This window comes from Anopheles ziemanni, chromosome 3 (genome assembly GCF_943734765.1).
Source record: "Anopheles ziemanni chromosome 3, idAnoZiCoDA_A2_x.2, whole genome shotgun sequence".
NCBI classification, from domain to species: domain Eukaryota; kingdom Metazoa; phylum Arthropoda; class Insecta; order Diptera; family Culicidae; genus Anopheles; species Anopheles ziemanni.
Genome location: NC_080706.1, coordinates 38,218,029 through 38,238,473, shown reverse-complemented (window position 1 = coordinate 38,238,473; position 20,445 = coordinate 38,218,029).

The following is a 20,445-nucleotide window of genomic DNA, read 5'->3' as shown; positions in this document are numbered from 1 at the left end:
ATTAAGCAAACCTTATCCGTGTAACAATTGGTCACGTCGAAAAAATCATCAATGGATGAATTCGAGGCGCCTGCCACGTGATTGCACAAGAGCGACCGATACAGTTCCTACAGAAAGATCAACTTCAAATTTCCACTTTTACGCGCGCGTGTCTCAAAGATATGTTGTTCCATTTTTTTTTATTTACATTTAAATTTGCAAAACAAAAATCTCATCATCAATACCATACCATAGATATACATATGCTAATGAGTGAAATGTAATTGAAAAGATTTATATAGAATGGTACATTTATAATTTACTATCTTCGTAGGAACTAATTTACCTTGCATACAATTCCGGGACGCCCAATTGCACTCCGTCCATCTGTCGATACGTCACAATTTTTCTCCAACACCATTACCATCGGCTCGATCGTGTGTTCTTCGATTGCTGGTTAATTATTTTGAAAAGAATAGAATTAAATGAGCTGCTACATTTATAAATACTTTGCGTGTAGGAACTCACCCTAATGACACATTGCAGCCGGCTCAATCGCTTACCACCTCTCGATGCACAACATTCTTTACTGCAACTGCAATCATATCTGCTTTGGACTGAAGACTGAAAAGTAAAAAGAGAATTATATAGAATGGTATATTCGTTGTAGACTACGCCTGTAAGGCCTTACCTCAAAGACACCTCTCTAAACGCTGATATAAACTTTAGACTATCATTTCGAAAACGACAATGTTCAAAGGACGTCTATCATCATCCTCTCGATACTAAGTTTTTGTTTTTATATTAGGAAGGTTGTTTTACCATTCTATGCTGCTCTGGACTGAAGACTGAAAAGTAAAAAAAGAATGAAATAGTATGGTACATTTAAAATACACTACAAATGAAGGGACTTACCTTAAAGACACCTCTTTAAACGCAGATATAAACTTAAGACTATCTTTTCTAAAACGACAATGTTTTAGGCACCGTCATTATCATCGTCTTGATCATATCGTTTTGTTTCTATATTGGGAAGATTGTTTTAATTGAACAGAACAATTCAATTATATGCTAATCTGGACGGAAGACTGAAAAGTAGAAAGAGAATTATATAGTATGGTACATTTGTTACACACTACGACTGTAGGGACTTACCTTAAAAACAACTCTTTACAGGCTGATATGAACATAAGCCATTTTGTTGGAAATGGACAATATTCAAGGAACCACCATCATCATCATCGCCTCGATCATACCATCTGTCTCAATCATATCTGCTTTGGACTGAAGACTGAAAAGTAAAAAGAGAATTATATAGAATGGTATATTCGTTATAGACTACGCCTGTAGGGACTTACCTAAAAAACAACTCTTTAAACGCTGATATAAACTTAAGACTGTCGTTAAAAAACGACAATGTTCAAGGCACCAACATCATCATTGGCTCTATCATATGGTTTTGTTACTATTAAGAAGATTGTTTTACCATTCTATGCTGCTCTGGACTGAAGACTGAAAAGTAAAAAAGGGAATGATATAGTATGGTACATTTAAAATATACTACGCATGTAGGGACTTACCTCAAAGACACCTCTTTAAACACTAATATAAACTTAAGACTATCTTTTTGAAAACGACAATGTTCAAGCGACATCCATTATTATCGTCTTGATCATATCGTTTTGTTTCTATATCGCGAAGATTGTTTCAACTGAACAGAACAATTCAATCCAATGCTACTCTGGACTGAAGACTGAAAAGTAAAAAGAGAATTATATAGTATGGTACATTTGTAACACACTCCGTCTGTAAGGCCTTACCTCAAAGACACCTCTCTAAACGCTGATATAAACTTTAGACTATCATTTCGAAAACGACAATGTTCAAGGGACGTCTTTCATCATCGTCTCGATACTATGTTTTTGTTTCTATTAAGAAGGTTGTTATACCATTCTATGCTGTTCCGGACTGAAGACTGAAAATTAAAAAAAGAATGATATAGTATGGTACATTTAAAATGAACTACAAATGTAGGGACTTACCTCAAAGACACCTCTTTAAACGCTGATATAAACATGAAACATTCTGTTAGAAAACGACAATGTTTTAGGCACCGCCATCATCATCGTCTCAATCATATGGCTCATTGAAGATCATTGACGCCGAAAGCCGTTTAGGCTCTCATGAAGCCTTGCGCTAGAAAGCTCCTAATAGGCAACATCTATGCCGGATGACATGACGACATTCCGCTCGTTAGCGGCCCGACGTCGTGGCCTCCGAGACGGCCGCTTCCTCCGCCACCGTCAGAGGGTTGCGGCTGGTCTCGTCGGTTGCCACTTCCCGTGCAGCGTGACTGCTCCTGCTTCTGGAACGGTTGGTGGTGTGCTACGGTCCTCAGGATCGGCGCGAAGTTGTGTGCTGTTGCTGCTGCTGTCAACTCATTCCTTCGCGGGGGAGGAACTCCTGATGCGGCCTTTGACTGAAGACTGGAAAGTAAAAAAGGAGTATATAGTATGGTACATTTTTTATGCACTACGAATGTAAGGACTTACCTTAAAGACACCTCTTCATACGATGATTTTAAATCACGAACTTCTTTCCAATTCCACCTTTCGACCATGCTCAAGGTACCACCACCATTGGTTTGCAATATGATGATGAGTCCCACCTCTTACCCCAACACAGGTTTGAGAATGGCGGAGTTATCATAAGATATTTGTTTAACCTTTAAAGCAAATCACGAAGTGGTGGGATCAAAGTGACCCTTCACGAAAAAGACCAGTCAGCTCTCTTTTCCTTGCGTACAGCGGTTAGCACAACTTCCATACGACAGGAGTCGTGGAACCGCTCTCCGGAGTGCACGGCCAAAAAATGCTCTCTCCTATTCGTGTAGCCGGTATCTCCCTTATCCAACATATGGAGGGGAGTTACCACTTTCCAGGATTGGCAAATTAAGCAAACCTTATCCGTGTAACAATTGGTCACGTCGAAAAAATCATCAATGGATGAATTCGAGGCGCCTGCCACGTGATTGCACAAGAGCGACCGATACAGTTCCTACAGAAAGATCAACTTCAAATTTCCACTTTTACGCGCGCGTGTCTCAAAGATATGTTGTTCCATTTTTTTTTATTTACATTTAAATTTGCAAAACAAAAATCTCATCATCAATACCATACCATAGATATACATATGCTAATGAGTGAAATGTAATTGAAAAGATTTATATAGAATGGTACATTTATAATTTACTATCTTCGTAGGAACTAATTTACCTTGCATACAATTCCGGGACGCCCAATTGCACTCCGTCCATCTGTCGATACGTCACAATTTTTCTCCAACACCATTACCATCGGCTCGATCGTGTGTTCTTCGATTGCTGGTTAATTATTTTGAAAGGAATAGAATTAAATGAGCTGCTACATTTATAAACACTTTGCGTGTAGGAACTTACCCTAATGACACATTGTAGCCGGCTCAATCGCTGACCACCTCTCGATGCACAACATTCTTTACTGCAACACCGTCGTCCTCCTCTCTGTGTGGGTTCACGATCAAGACCGTCACGTTTGGCCGCGAAGTCACTCGTGAGAGAGCCACATAGAGCTGGCCATGGGAAAATACTTCGGTGGGCAGGTAAAGTCCGAGGTGGTGAAGCGACTGACCTTGTGCCTTGTTGATGGTCATCGCGAAGCACACTTGCACCGGAAATTGCTTACGGCGGATCTGAAACGGCAAGGTCGCATCATTGCTGTCGCAGAAGATACGGGGCAACAATACGTCTTCACCCTGCCGCTTGCCCGTCAGAATCCGTGCATGTAGGCAATGCGGTTTAAGTGACACGATCTGCAGCCGCGTTCCGTTGCACAATCCACGCTCGGTGTTGAGATTACGGAGAAGTAGTACCGGCGTATACCGCTTCAACCGTAACCTATGCACCGGAATGCCGCTCATATTCAGCGAGTTTAGAAACTCGGTCGGCAGCATTAGCGTATCTTGTTCCTCGCTATTGACTAATGTATCGACAGACAGATACACTTCTTCCGGTTCCGTTAGCCCTTCCAACACGCTATTGTTGATTGCGGTCACGTCGACGTTCCGTGGTGACAGGATAGCTCGGTCGGTAAAAAATCCGGAGTGCTGATATTGCCGACCAAGATCTGGGTAGACGTGATCGATCAGCGATAGAACGTCGCTCTGCTGATTGCCTGTTCGGGGCAGCATCATGTCACGTGGCAGCTTGGCGAAGGTGGCGTCCAATCCCGGAAGCGTTTGATGCCGACCCTCTCCGATGCGAAGCAGAAAATCGGCAAACTCCTGAATATCATCTGCATCCCGTGCGTTCGGAGCCGTTTGGACGCGCATGTTCACCCGCAACCGCAACACACGGAAGAGGTGCCATAGCGGACTCCGTTTGATGCAGTGCTGCACCACTTGCGCATCCGTTCCTCTTGGCACGATCGGTAGGATTTGGCGAAAATCCCCACACAGCAACATAACTTTCCCTCCGAATGGACGACGTACTCCAACGATGTCCTGGAGCGTGCGGTCCACGGCCTCGAGCGCATACCGGCTGCTCATGGACGCTTCGTCCCACACGATCAGAGTCGCCTGTCGCATTAGGTCCGCCAGCTGCGACTGGGCGGGTATGTTGCAATGGGAATTTTCGTCCAAAATTAGAGGAAGCTTGAAGGTCGAGTGCACTGTTTTCCCACCAGTGAGAAGCAATGCGGCGATTCCACTGGAGGCTGATGCGAGAGCAATCTTCGTCTGACGTCGGGTGTAAGCCAGGATGGTCTCGAGCAGAAACGACTTCCCAGTGCCACCGGGTCCATCCAGGAAGTATAGGCTTCCACTTTCCTCGTCTGCCGCACGTCCTCCGGTCTGCTCCGTTTGACTGCTCCGATCAACCGCTTCAGTGATGGTGTTGTACACCGCACGCTGTTCTGCATTCAACCGGTCCACGTTACGAAGCGTTCTATCCAACTCCGTGATGCTGTAAGAGCGTTCTGCATCGATTAAAACGTTCGCGTTGGTCGCTCGGTCGAACTGCATCAACTCGGCCGGAAGGTGGGAAAACTGAGCCAGCTGTGGCATACTGGGAAACGTTTCCAGAGTCTTCGGCGGCGTCGTCCCACGTAGATACTGGTCAATCGACCGCAAAGCCCAGAAGTGTTCCGCCGCACGCAAAAGGCGATTTTGCTCGGAATCGTCCACCGTGTAGCGCTCTCGATGTTGCCGATGGTAGTCCTCGCACAGATGATCGGCGTATGTTTCCCACAGGCTGTGAGGGTTTAGCGGCTTACCCTCCGACAATATGAGGGCAAACAGGTGACGCAGCTGGGATGGCATCTGGAATGATACCGCTTCCTGGAGCGACCGATCCCACTCCGATTCGTCATGCAGCAGCCCGGACCTGGCGGCTGCCTCCTGGAAGGAGCCACACACGGAACTGCTTACAGTGCGCAAATCTTCGAAGGAAGTCGGACCGTTACGGTAGCAGAGCAGCAATCGCAGACAGTAACGTTCCATATCCGAGATAGGGCAGTAGACCATTCGACCAACAACGATACCGTTCTGTTGGATACGGCGGACCCACTGTTTGCCCGTGCCATCGTGCCACGACAGCCGCTGCGTAGCTGACGGTTTTGCGTACCGATAGTAGGCCGGGATGTCCTGATACGTCAGCCTGCGCGCGTAAGAATCGTTGGCCGCCAGCTGGAAAAACCGTGTCAGCATAGTATGGTGGCCGCGCTCGAGCACCTCATCCACGGTTTCGGTGTCGCGAAATACCACGCTTTGCCTGTTCTCGAGGTGTATTGGAAGCTGAACGACGGTCACCGTTTTGGCCTGAACCTCGAACCCGAAGATCGTCGAGACAGCCTGCGACGCGGAAATGTACCGCGCGTCGACATACTGCTGTATCTCGTCCACTGGCTCGGTAGTAGAAACGGCGACCCGGTCGTGTCCTTTATACACGTACTTATAAAGGTACTTCACGCTGCTGATGGTCGCGCACACCTCTACGTTTATGTGGCAATTATATTTATGCGACAGCCACGGGTTGTACGGCACTACGTGGCGGTTGTCCAGCGCGACGTTTTTGACGACAACGGTCCGGCCATCGTTTCGCCGTCGGTACATCGGATACCCGTCCTCCGTTTGCCGCGTTTCATCGCAAAACGGCTTGGGAAACCGTTTCGAGCACACACCATCTTTCATGCAAGGAGCAGCCGGATTCCAGCTACCGCATGGTCCGTGCATCATCGACTTGCAGATGGTTTCGTGGAGCTCTTCGTTGGCAGGATCCGGAATTTCGGCCGACACCAGTCTGTCGTAGCCCGCCGCTGACCGTGGCTTATCGGCTTCAGCAAGAATCACCAGGCAGTGTGCGTGCGGAAGACCTCGCTTCTGGTACTCGATCACGTGGATTCGCGCTATTTCGAGGCCAAGCACTCCGGCCGACAGGTCTTCCAGCAGGGATTTTAACTTTAGCCGAAACACACGCGCCGTTAGATCGGGTCGATCGGCGGCCTTCTGGCGGGGCAGCAACGTCTCAGTAATCTCCGGCCAGTTGGGGTTACACGTGACCGTGATGAAGAGGTCGGGTTTTCCGATCGCCCGTACGATAGCCATTGCGTCCTGATACTGAGCGCGCATGTATCGGTCGCCGCCGGGGAACGTGGGAGATAGGATAATACGCGTACCCATCTGATCCAGTGTGCGTGGTTCCTGTCCTGGCTGTACGGTGACTGGGCCGGCCAAATCCATAAGCCCACCGTAGGCGTCGGCACGTAGCTGCGCCTGATTATCTCGCTGGAACTTCAAGCGCTGCTCCTCGATCTTGCAGCATTGGTCCACGCAGTATTGCTGCATAAGCCGGCCGCCACGGTGAATGAGGGACATATCCTCTCGCCGAAAACACAGCCGATACGCGGCATATTCGCGGGGAGAAATTTGCCTCGCTGATGCACCGATGGCTTCTCGATTTTCAGCGTCCTGGTCACCATCATCCGCATTGTGGCCGTCACGTTGGGCCCGTCGTGCAGCGCTTACGTCGCGTCTTAGCTGTTTTGACATGCCAAACGTCCATCCAACTTCACCGTGTGGATGCAGGAGCGGATACTGCATGGCATCGAACAGCTGGTGTGACTCGTATACCCTGTTAAGATATCCGGTGTCACGATCCTGCAGTACAACATCACGTGGATTTCCTTGCTCGGAGCAGAGAAAAATCCCAGCGACTTCGTCTACGGTAGGCTGGTTATAGCGGCGCTGATCAAGCCCCGGTAATCGTGCGTGTATGCGTAGCATCAAGTTCTCCGATCCGCATATCCGCTCGAATGCATGGCGAAACTGGGCGGCAAGCGGGTTGCATGCTTGCAGGATGTTTTGGATGCGTTGGACTATTGCTCGATCCAGGTTCGGAGTGTATGCCAGACGCGCGTCCACCATTCGATCGCTATGTTCCACGCTGTTCGAGTCGTAAAAATAGAGCTGCGCGTACCTCGGCGCTTGCTCCGCACGATGGCCAAGTGTACCGATGCGATGGCAAAGTGCGCCCTGAATTCGGTAGTTATATACCCCGAACTGGCCAGCGACTTCATGGTCCTGTCGCACACGATCCGCTGGACGCATCGATGCCCCCATTGAGGTAAACGCGAATGCGTTGTTATACCCCCGGATGTTGCGCATGAATGCATCGTCGTCAAATAGCTCCAACAGCTCGGTAGGTGGTTCGCGAAATGATGGCAGCAGAACTTGGCCACCGTTACAGCATATTCTTCCCGTCTCCCCTGGCCACTTCAGCGCCGTACAAAAAAGGCATGGTTCGAGAACACTCAGCCTATGTCGCTCCGGACGGTTGTAGCTATCCAGGTCGCCAAGTGCCACCTTCAATCTACCACTGCGGTTCCGCTGTTGAAGTCTATCCCGCAATATGGCTTCCCAGCGTTGCCGAATCGGGAGATGACATTCGGTAACATGGACTGGCGTGGATGAGGATTCATCAATACGGACTTCGTGGTGCGATGATGATGATGATGGTGCTGGGGGATTTGGTCGCGGTGGTGGTGGTGGAGGTGGTAGAAATGGTGATGTTGGATTGGAAGTTGCAGGCTCCTCAGCTCCAACGTGCACATCGTGGCTGCTAACCGTTCCCGTCGGGGCCGCTGTAGGTGCCGGCTGGACAGTTCCGGCGGCTCGTCGACGGTGGTAGGATTCCGCATTCCGCTTTCGCTTTAGCCGCTTTTTTTTATCATCGGGGGTCTCATCCGGTGGAGTGGCATATCGAGCCATCCAAGCTGGCGTGGATGTGGTCTCTTGGGCATGGTACACTGATGACGATGATGATGTTGGCACTGGTGTTTGTGGTGCTGGTGGTGGTGGCGGAATTGACGATGCTGTGTTGGATACAGCTTCTACGTTCCGAGGTTCATAGTGCGATGATGATGTTGGTACTGGCGCATGCGGTTGTGGTGGCGGTAGAAGTGTTGGTGTTGCATTGGAAGTGGCCGGTTCCACAACTCCCAAGGCCACACTGTGACTACCAACCGTTCCCGTAGAGGCCGATGTAGGTGCCGGTGAGACAATTCCGGCGGCGCGTCGACGGTGGTAGTTCTCCACTTGTCGCTTTCGTCTTAGCCGCTTTTTTTTATCATCGAGGCTCTCTTCCGGAGGTGTGGCGTATCGAGTCATCCACGCTGGCATGGATGAGGTTTCTTGGGCATGGGCTTCATGGCGCGATGATGATAATGGTGATGATGATGGTACAGGTGCTGATGGTGGAGGAAGTGAAGATGCTGGGTTGGACGCTACTTCTACGTCCCGGGCTTCATGGTGCGCCGATGATGATGGTGCTGGTGGATTCGGTGGCGGTGGTGGTGGAGGTGGTAGAAATGGTGATGTTGGATTGGAAGTTGCAGGCTCCACAACTACAACGTCCACACTGTGGTTACTAACCATTACCGTAGAGGCCGCTGTAGGTGCTGGCGAAACAGTTCCGGCGGCTCGTCGACGGTGGTAGTATTGCGCTTGTCGCTTTCGGTTTAGCCGCTTTTTTTTATCATCGGGGGTCTCATCCGGAGGTGTGGCATACCGAGCCATCCACGCTGGCATGGGTGAGGTGCCTTGGACACGGGCTTCATGGTGCGATGATGATGATGATGATGATGGTATAGATGGTTGCTGTGCTGGTGGGGGAGGATGTGACGATCCTGGGTTGGACGCTACTGCTACGTCCCGAGCTTCATGGTGCACCGATGACGATGGTGCTGGAGGATTCGGCGGCGGTGGTGGTGGTGGAGGTGGTAGCAATGATGATAGTACAGGTGGTTGCGGTGCTGATGGTGTAGGAAGTGAAGATGCTGGGTTGGACGCTACTTCTACGTCCCGGGCTTCATGGTGCGCCGATGATGATGGTGCTGGTGGATTCGGTGGCGGTGGTGGTGGTGGAGGTGGTAGAAATGGTGATGTTGGATTGGAAGTTGCAGGCTCCACAACTCCAACGTCCACACTGTGGTTACTAACCGTTGCCATCGAGGCCGCTGTAGGTGCCGGCGAGACAGTTCCGGCGGCTCGTTGACGGTGGTAGTATTGCGCTTGTCGCTTTCGCTTCAGCCGCTTTTTTTTATCATCGGCGGACTCATCTGGAGGAGTGGCATATCGAGCCAACCAAGCTGGCGTGAATGCTACCGGTGGTGGTTCTGATGAATCCATTCCTAATAATTACAATTATTAGTATGCTCAGAACCGAAAAACCTTCTTAAAACTTACCTGAACTTACTTGTTCTGTTCGTTAACGGAATTGATAAAAACTCACTTTCTATTTCACAAAATTTCGTTCTATTTCACAACACTTCGTAATGCGAGAGCACTATGCACGCGATTGTGACACCAAGAAGATGAATGTTTAACTTGGGCAAGCCTACTGTGCGATTTTCAACTCGGCATTTAAAGCAGTACAACAAATTGCTACAGCGAAAAGCAAAATCCTCTACCGTTCTGTTTCCTTAGTAACCCGAACACGTAGCCAAAGCCAAAAAGATTTTTACACAAAAAATGTGTGTATGTTCTTTTTTTTTTTAAGCAAACAGCCACACTCTTGCCTTTATACCTAAATGAAAATATAATTCAAGGTAGTGGCTGGATTCGAGTTTTTATTGTCCGATATAATTTTCTTACTAATTTTGGATTCAAACTCAATCAAATGATACTGTTTAATAAGAACCAATCTCGGAGTGCAAGGAAAGCTTCCATAAAGAATGATTTCGTATTTAAAATGTTTATTCCTTCACCAATTGGGTGATTATTATATGTCAGAACAACAGGACCGCGTAGTAATTTTAGATTTTAAGCTTGGCTTCATCTTTTATTGGTTTTAAGCAAGTGATTTTGGTGGTATTTTTTTATTCACCTTTCACCTGCTAAACGCACGAGATATAATTAATGGATCCTTATCGTGGGCAGTTATGCATGCAGAAATGATGCAACGGACTGAGATATATTTACTATACTCCAAACCACAGCAATATTTTTTTTTGTTTTGAATAATTTATGGTCACATTTATGGTACGCATATAATAATCGGAGAAAGTTCTGAACTCTGACTAATTAACATTGGACAGAAAACATTTATAATACAAATATTTGATTCAAAGTTGGAATTGTGAAGGAAATGACAGACGTTCATTTATTTTTGTTAATTTTTTACAGTAATTTTCAAAAACTCGTCAGCCTAAAACTATCCCTTTTAATCCAAAACTTAAGATATCATCCCATGTCAACCGATTCGTAGACTGCTTGGAAATATATTTGCAGATAATAGCACCAGAATCATCTGATTTATTCGGATAGCATCCTTGTAAACATTCGCTATAACAGTATAGCTTAATGTAGAACTTTTGTGCTATTTTGATAGTTTCTGCAATGACAACTTGTATTAGAAACGGTACCATAGCTAATAATATTTTTCCATGTTGACAGTTCTTCATAATTTAAATTTTGGCTTAGATATAATGATTAAAATATATATTTTATTTTAAAGACCGCAATTTATGGTGAAGTCGGGTCGAACACTTGCCTAAAGGCTGTCTTAAAAAAAATTTCAAATATATAAAAAACATTAAATTATTTATTTTGTTATGCTATTACCTGATCTCTTCAAAAAAGATACTGTACCATACTAACCAACTTCAACATGCACACCATTTTCATTTGTTTTTTGCGGTTGTGCTTGCTGCACTGGTCAGTTCTACTGTCAGAGACGAATGACCGAAAAGGTCAAAGTCTCTAAAATTAAAAATAAAAAAAAATCCTACTGTCGCAATGCAAGGTACCAAAGCGATTAGAATAATGTCAACCTACACCAATTTTATTCCATTAGTCTCCGTTGTAGATGTATTTTTATTGCTATATTTTTTATGCCATGGTTTCCACCCCGCAGACCACGTGCTCAGGTGACACCTCCTGAGAATAAATGGGATCTGTGGACAAATTGTAATTTGGCATCTATGGCACTCTTATCAAAAGTTTCTTTCAAGTTCTCTTTCAAAAAGTATTTCAGGGTCACAACAATCGATTTGGTTTTTAATCTTTCGAATCCTGCAGAGATGCATATAGGAGCGGGGGTATGATTTGAAAAACAGAGAATCATTGGACATGGCAGTACATGGCATGGATGGATATTACTTTATTCCCAATTCAGATTTTTTAAATTGTGAAGCAAAGACTTGCGCTATTTGGTTGTCAATGTGGTAAAAAATAAGCTTTTTGGATAAATTTTATTAAATGATTGCGATGCGATAAAAGTACACAACTAAAAGACTGTAATCATGCTGTCGTATGCAGGAGAACGTTATCCTGCAGCACCATCACGGGCAGTTTGCAATGTGAAGTGCTGGAAAGTATTTGGCAATGCGCAGAAAAATATTCTAAACGCATCAGGAAATTGTTCCATTCCCTTCCATTCGAACATTTTGTATGAAAGAAACTGTGTATTACGTTCACGCTTTGTTTTGTTTTATTTCGCCAGAGTAACCATCGATTACCAAAAACCTCGTTCGGCGCAAGAAAAATGATTCCCCTTCCATCCTGCATCCATAGTATCCTTAGCGACAGCAAAGCGTTTAAGGGGAAATTCCGACGCTGTAGGGGAACCTAACGCGTAGAAATTGTCTGCATCTCACTTTCGCGCTCCCTTCACTCGCTTTCAATGCTATTGCTATCTAAGCTCATGGCATGGTGTAACAGTAATTTGAGAGGCGACTAGGTAAAACGGCCCGGTTACACGGCCCAGTTACAGGACCCTGTTACAGGTCCCGGTTCCAGGGCCCGTTGACAGGTCCCGGTTACAGGGCCCGTTTACAGGGCCAGGTTACAGTGCCCGTTTACAGGGCCAGGTTACAGTGCACGTTTACAGGGCCCGTTTACAGGACCCGTTTATAGGACCCGTTGACTGGACCCGGTCACAGGGCCCGGTAACACGGTCCAGTTACAGGACACGGTAACACGGCCCGTTTACATATCCCTGTAACACGGCCAATTTACAGGGCCCGGTAAACGGCGGTAACACGGCCCTTTAACAGGGCCCGGTAACACGGCCCGTTTACAGGGCCCGTTTACATGGCCCGGTAACACGGCCCGTTTACAGGGCCCGGCTACAGAGTCCGTTAGCACGGCCCGTTTACAGGGCCCGGTAAACGGCGGTAACACGGCCCGTTCACAGGGCCCGGTAAACGGCGGTAACACGGCCCGTTCACAGGGCCCGGTTACAGGGCCCGTTGACTGATCCCGTTTACAGGTTTACATGGCCCGGTAATACGGCCAATTTACAGGTCCCGGCTACAGGGCCAAACCTTATGGATGTAGTTTTATTGTTGATTTTATTCTGCGTTGGTTATTTGCATCATGTTGTACCACCACCTTTCCCAAGAGTAAATGCAATGTTCGATTCGAAATTGTCCCCAAAATCACGAAAACGTTTCATTACCTTTTGTATGCCCAGAGAAAACGGAAACTATTTCAGTAAGATGGTGCAAACATCATCACGCATAGGGTACATGGTGTACACGGTGGTGCAAACATTTTTACGCATACGGTATTTGGTTTCCCTTAGCAACCGCCTAGCGGTTAAGGGGAAATTTCTACGCTGTAAAGGGGAACCTGACGCGTCAGCACAGTGCATCTCATTTTCGCCCTCCCATCGCTCGCTCACCTTCTGCTATTGCTATCTAAGCTCAAGGCATGGTGTAAGCGCAATTTTAGAGTGGATGTTTGGTAATACTTTCAGCTAGATTTTCAACAAGAACCTGGTGTTAAAATGAGCCGCTACGTTAGTGGTGTTAAACCATCGATATGGGGAGCTCTCTCACTGCAACGAAAGCTTACCTTGCCATGGATCTGAGTGAGAATGAAGTTGTATGTACTAGAAACAAGATTAATTGAACAAAATTAATCTTGGCTAGGCTTAGACTTCGTTTTCCAATAAAAATATACCGGATTTCACGCGTTGATATTGACTACAGGTTGGATTCCTGACATAAGAATGGAGCTATCAAGGTGGCCAGCAGGCTCTCTGTATCCTAATCTCATAAAAAACCTTTGGCCTATTCATGGTCATCGTGGTTGTCTTCAAATGTCAAACAATGAAGCAACAATTATGTGCTAATTCGTATTCGTGAATGCTGGGAGCGCAATGAGCAGAACTCCCTAAAAAAAATTATTTTGTACCTCCAAATCACCACGTATTGAAGAATTTAGATACAAATACTCTTGTATTTACTAATAAAATCATTAAATAATATTTTAATTGAGGTTTTGTAAGAATACCTTCAATTGCTGAACATAAATCCAAAGTGGTGCTATTTTTATTTCCTCCCTGTTTTCATGACTTATTTGGTTTTAACGTTATTAGCCCACATGAATACGATCGTAATCCACTGGAAAGTTGTAAAACTGATTGTAATAACGTACCAAACTCGAAAAAGCTCCAACTTTAACGAAATATAAAAAATATTGGCAAAAAACAGGGTGGTGCTATTCTTGTTTCCTCCAGTGTATTAACCCACATTAATGGTTCTAATAATTCTTAATAGGCAACTGTAATCCAATGTCAGCGACATATGTTAAGGTATATTCATCAAAGATCATATCAATCATTTTAAATGTGGCACAATTTTACTAAAAATAAAATTTTCGAAACAAGTAAATGTGTGAAACCGTAACATTCAAAGCGTAAGTTATGCTTTCGTATGTTAGCGTAAAAACATAACTATTCTCTTTCGTAACCGGGCAACTCTGGGGTGTCAAAGTTCGTCAAAATAATCTTCTTACAACAATTACCAACCATATGTAACCAGCACATATAACCACATTCTTAGTGGTATTTGGTAGTATTCTTCAAGCCCAAACTTATAAAAAAATTATCTGATTATGTAAATTAGCAAAGGTTTTAAAAAAACAGCTGAATACAAAATGTGGCCAACATTAAACTAAAAAAGGTTCCGGATGAACATTCAGCTTTCACAGCAAATGTTTAAAGTACCAATATATCGGGAAAAATCTTCAATAAAATTGGTAAGGACATCATCAGCACGTCACATTAAAAACACTTTCTGATGGCTTAGTGGTTTTTCAAACCGTGTCGGATTAATGCTCCCGAATTTATTCGTTGCCTTCCTCGTCACGTGCCACAATTCATTAATGTCACCCACAGCGTTGTAAAATATTGAAGTCACCAAATGTGTGTGCCTATTCGCTTGTGAATATTGTAGCACGCTGATCAGAATAAATTAAAATGCGTCAAGTGTAGCGCTTCGATCCTCGTTCGAGGCCCACCGAACCCAAAGAGTCTAGCACAAGTCCATTAAATGGGGAACCCCTTGCAAAGGCCTGCTACCCGTTACAAGAAACCTAGGCACCTCCAGCGCTAGCGCCATACCACAGCATCCACGCGGCACGTGGATTGATGTGAGTATGCTTATGTTTTACCAGTCGCATACGGCCCCCGGTTCGGATCGGAATGGAAATTATTAATGTTTGCACTATCTGATGAAACCATCCAAAGTTTGATTAATTCGGTAATAAAGATAAATAATTTATAACTACCGCCCTTGTGCCCTGCGTGAAACCTCTTGCCTACCGACGCGGGGTGCGGTGAAGGACACGTTGACAGGGCGGATGTGTGGTTTCCATGGGCGTGGGTGGGTAAATGTGAGTTCGAATTAAAGGTCCTTGATTCGATTATCGTACGCACGCGGCCAGACACAGCTTGCTGTGGCAAACCATTTTGAACATTGGTCGGCAAGGGAATACAGCGCGTTGCATACAATCGTTACAGGGGGAGGGTGACGGAAATAGATAGGGTGGGGAGGGGGTGGTAGAGAAGCTGGAAACAACCTTCTCCTATTATGGTAGGCCGGGCGGCAGAGAACATCGGCGCTGACATTGAATTGGCCCCTATTTGGATGAAGTTATCAGGAAATTGTGATCTCGGGGTCGGTGTGTTTATAATCAGCCGAGAAGGCTCGTGTTCGATAAAAGCACCGAACACACACACGTATGGTGCGAGTCTTTTACAATATTGCACCAGTGCGCCATATCCAATATGGTTCATTACAAAATAAAATTATATCCCCTCGTTAGCGTTATCGGAAATCTCATCCTGTCGGACACGAATCGTTGGCTTTACTGCGTTCATTAACCGATCGTACAAAACACTTTAGAACTTTTTAGTTACCATCCATATTATTTTAGAAATTCTAAACTATCCACAAGTATTGGAAACATACTCTGATACCAATTGGTTTACTACTCGAACCAAACTGGGGAAGCAAATGTTTTGGGCAGCATTGTTGAAGTCGCCGACAGCCAACCGACCACCGTTCGGCCCGAATTCCCTCCGGTACTCCGGTTTATAATTAAATAGATAATAACATGAGCAAGCATAAGCCCGTGCCAATGTGCGCGGTTTTCGGGGTTTTCCAGGCGGCCAGCTTCGCACGCTTCGGTGCGTGTTCTTAAGTCGGCCACCGACGTGAAGTCAAGGTTAAACCCCCAGTTGCGACTCGCAATTGAAACTTTTCATCGAGTGCACTCAGCTAAAGCAACAGACTCGACTCTCGGTTCGCTGACTCGGCTCGATAAGATCGTCATTGCTCACACCTGTACGAAAATCGCAGGTGGATGCCGCTAATCCCCCCCCCCCCCCCCCTCTCACCCCGGATGGCCCCATGATGATCCGCGCTCAGGCCGAGCTTAGCGCGGGATTTCCACTCACCACACGCGCAAGGACACTCAATGTTAACCACTTCGCCCCGATCTGATTATCAGCAAAGAGTTATTGGCTCCGGTTTTCCCACCGGGTTCGGCCTACCACATTCCAGCGTTCACTGGGACGCAACACAGGTGCACCGGTCCCCGATTCAATTCCTCCCAAATTTCCCCCTCCACTTACTCCCCTCACCCACCTTAATGAGTCGGGAGAAGGTCAACGATAGGAAACTAATTGGAGAATTTAATAACATACATTAACATTCATCCTCTCTCACCGGGATGCATCCGGTACGGGTTGCATGGAGTTGTTTTGTTTGTGTGTCTGTGTGTGTGTGTGTGTGTGAGTGTGTGCTCACATTGTGCACCATCAGGCCGGAGCTTTGTTTTCCCGCTAGAGAGGGTGAGCGATCGAATCTGCGAACGAACCAATTTCATCGTCGAAATCAAGCTTTCCACTCAAAGATAGTACTATCGGTGTTTGTGTTTGTGTGAGAATGCAAATGGACTTATGCGCTGCACAAAGTCGCAATTGCCAGCAATTATGCGGTGGTTGGCAAAATTGCACTACTGTTTGTGCGGAATTTCGATCATATAAACAATCAAATCATGATAGCTGATCTATGACCGTTAGGGTTTTACCACGACGTACACAAAATTTGAAAAAAGCGCGGTAAGCTCGGAACACAATGGTTCTTCGTCCTTCTTTAAAGTGTCGGGTTGGATTGATTAGTTTCCTATAACAAACCCAACCCGAACTTGTTGTTAACTGATACCGTTGTTCCGTTTAAAAAAAACTTGCCAGCAATATCCGACCGAAGCTCGCCCGCGGAGTAAGGAAACAAAGTTTTAAGCTACATGCACTACCTCTCAAAAGCTTAACGAGGCGCCCGCACCAACAACTTACCCTATTTCCCACGGCATTACCTCACTTAGTTAACGTGTTTTCGTGCCGCTTTCCTGTTTAGTTTTTTTTTGTCGCTTTCGCTTCTCCAACTTGCACAACTTTCCACTTTCCACCACCGTGCCACCGTGCGTTCGGGTGTTGTCCGTAATGTTTTGCCTGATTATGTTTGACACTTCTTAATTTCTTCGTCCAACTAGTAACACGTTAGCGCTGTGTGAAAATTTGTACCGCACAGCAGAGGAGGAAAAAACCAAACGCAACAAGGGCGAAGGAGGGGAGAAAAGCGATCCTTAAAACAACGCGCTGTTGCAAAATTAGATCCCATGTTTGCTTAATCAACTCCTCCGTCTAGGGATGGACCTGGGATCGGAGATCCGGGCGCATTTTGCAAAGTGTACAACATGACGCAGAGAAACACACTTGGTGGCAAGCGAAGTCCCGGGGTACAGGGAGAGACAAAGGGTCACTTCAGCTACGTACATGTGTTGGAGCGGGACTCGCTCTAGATCCTGCCCCCCCTTGCAACCTTCTTTCCCGCTCGCTGGAAGTGTACTCCTTTAGGAATTAAACTTTTTGCTTAATCACTTCCAGATCCGCCCCGGGATGACGGGGCCGAAAAACTATCGCAAACAACCACCCGGAGCTTAGATTTAGTTGATAGTTTATCGGGACAGGGGGCAGGTGTGGCCAAAGGTGTGCCCGAAAGCCTGAGCGAAGGTGTACCGGCCCTATCCATTCGGCCATAAATCATCCCGGCGAGCCGGTGTAGGCTTTTACACCGATTTGTGGCCAACCGGGGCTCGTCGGGGCTGCTACTTATACGCTACTTTTGGTGTTGGTTTTTTTTTGCTCTCCCCCCTCTTCACACACATACACGACCCCGGAAAATTCCCCCGGCAACACTTCACACCGAATGAGTTTCGGTGCCGGACCGGATCGGATTGGTCCTTTAGCGGTCAGATGGACCGCCGGGCCGAGAGTTGGCCGACCGGAGGCTAACCACAGGGCCCGGTGTTGGTGGGGCGAGTCGTTCGGGGGGAGGACACGCGGTGACGAATTTCCGAGCAATTCAATCGAAACTTTTGCGCCCCAAAAGTGTCGATAAGATACCGTTAAAACCGGAAACCGAGCCGATCCGAGGGCCGGGAAACGCACCGAACGCCAGAACGCCTCGCTTTTGACGATCTTTTATTCATGGAAAAAGGATAACTATATAAAACTGTACAATCGAAGGTTGGAAATGAATAAATCTGAATATTAATGAACGCTAGTCCGGGGACTAGACCGAAGGCGGCAAAGACAACGCAAAGACGTCGACGAATGAAAGATGGGGGAATGGGGAGGGGCGATGGGCGGATGGTCCGGGATCGAAACAAATGAAAATGACGACTCCGGCACGAGGACCTTTCGCTCCCGGTTCCGGAGCGAGGAAATTGGGAAAAGTTGTGTAAGATCGATGTTCCATTGAATTATTTATAAATGGTGTTAAACTGATGATGATGAAATTCGGCAACTTTTCATTCCGTTTCAGTTCCCTGTCCGGTTTTCCAGAGCTCGCGGCGTTGCGAGCAGCGAAGAAACAGTATGGCGTGTGCAACGATTCCCAGAGCTTTCGCCACCGCCTTACAGAGCCAGCACCCCGCCAGTCCCGGTGCCGGCCCCTGGTTGCCTAATTGGAAGCGAATGGTTATAGAATGGGGATGAATTACTTGATGGGTTTTCCAGGGCCTCTCACCCCCTTGATCTGCAGCGGGACTGTCCAGGTAATCTTCTGACGGAAAACAAGCCGGGAATTGGTTAACCCTCTCTCCCTCTCTACCTCTCTATTTCTGTATTTCTCATCAGGAACCCAATGAACTTGGGATAAACTTCATATTTAATGTCTTCTTCGAATTTTGGTTCGGTTGTAACGAAAGGACGCATGTCGAATTAAGCTGGCCATCAGCAACATTGCATTTCGTGAGATAAAGTAATAGAACAAAATTGTTCCCCATCCAGTGCACTGGAAAGCAAAATAATCATGTTGTTGAATGAAGAATACTTTTCTATTATTTTGGGTAGAGAAAAATAACAAAATAAAACATGACAGACAGTGTACCTTAGAAGTGTACTGAAAAGTAAAATTCATTTTATTGAAACACGTGTCAACATTGTCATTTGTATAAACAAAAATACAAAATAGGGCGAAATTATTGAAAACCATGGAAATTTCTAACTATAACACCATTAAATTATAAAAAATAAACAAAAATCACTGAATTTTATTTTTATTTTTGTTTGTTATCCTAATTAGGAACGAGTTTTTCCTAACACAATACGTTTGATAAACTTCAAATGCTTCAAATTAATATGACTTTTGTTTCATTTTTTTTGAATTTTTGAAATTGAACTTTTGAACATCCCCCCCCCCCCCCCCCAACAACATTTTGAAATAACTAATTTTACACTCCTGTAATTTAATAAAATTTTAAAATTAAACATTTAACTAAACGATGAATGACGAAAGCATTTTTACTTTGTCAAATAGATGCACACATGTCTAAGAACATTGCAAACCCTTAAGTAACCAACAAACAATACTCTAATCATCTGAAGCGTTGAATAGAGCAAACTTTTTTTGTTCAACAAAACATGTTGAATAAAAATTACACTACAAAAAATAAGGCGAAAACATCAAGAGAGCAAAAACCAGCAACAATAAATAGAGAGTGTGAGGGAGAGAGAGAAAGTGAGAGGTAGAACCGGACCCTAACATCCAACGGCAAAGGAAATGTTTATGCAATTTTGTTTCATTAAGCCAGCATGAATTATTCATCGACGGCTCTAAGATTAAACAACGCGCTGGAAAAAGCTTTCACTCGGTAGACACACACACACATACACCCGCACACATGCACATTCCATTGTTACCATCGTCATGACTTTCCCGGCGGTCTTGTCGGATTTTTCCGGACCTGCGGGTGCAAAATCGCACCCGATAAGCGACGATCTTGGTTCTTTGGCCGGATCCAAAGTCCCGAAACGGTTTGCCGCAGCCACTCGAGCCTATCAGCCAAAGGAAACGGTTCTTTAGAGTGGTTGGGTATTTCATGTGTATGAGTGTGTGTACGAGTGTTCCCGCAAGAACATCCTGCTGCCCACCAAAGTCTAGACGGAGAAAATTAAAGATAATCCCACGCGATGATGATGCTGATGGCGTTCGTGATGGCGACGATTACCATCATCCTGGAACGCCCAGCATTGGGTGTCTGTGTTGCTGTGTGCATCGTTTCCGCTGTGCGTGTATC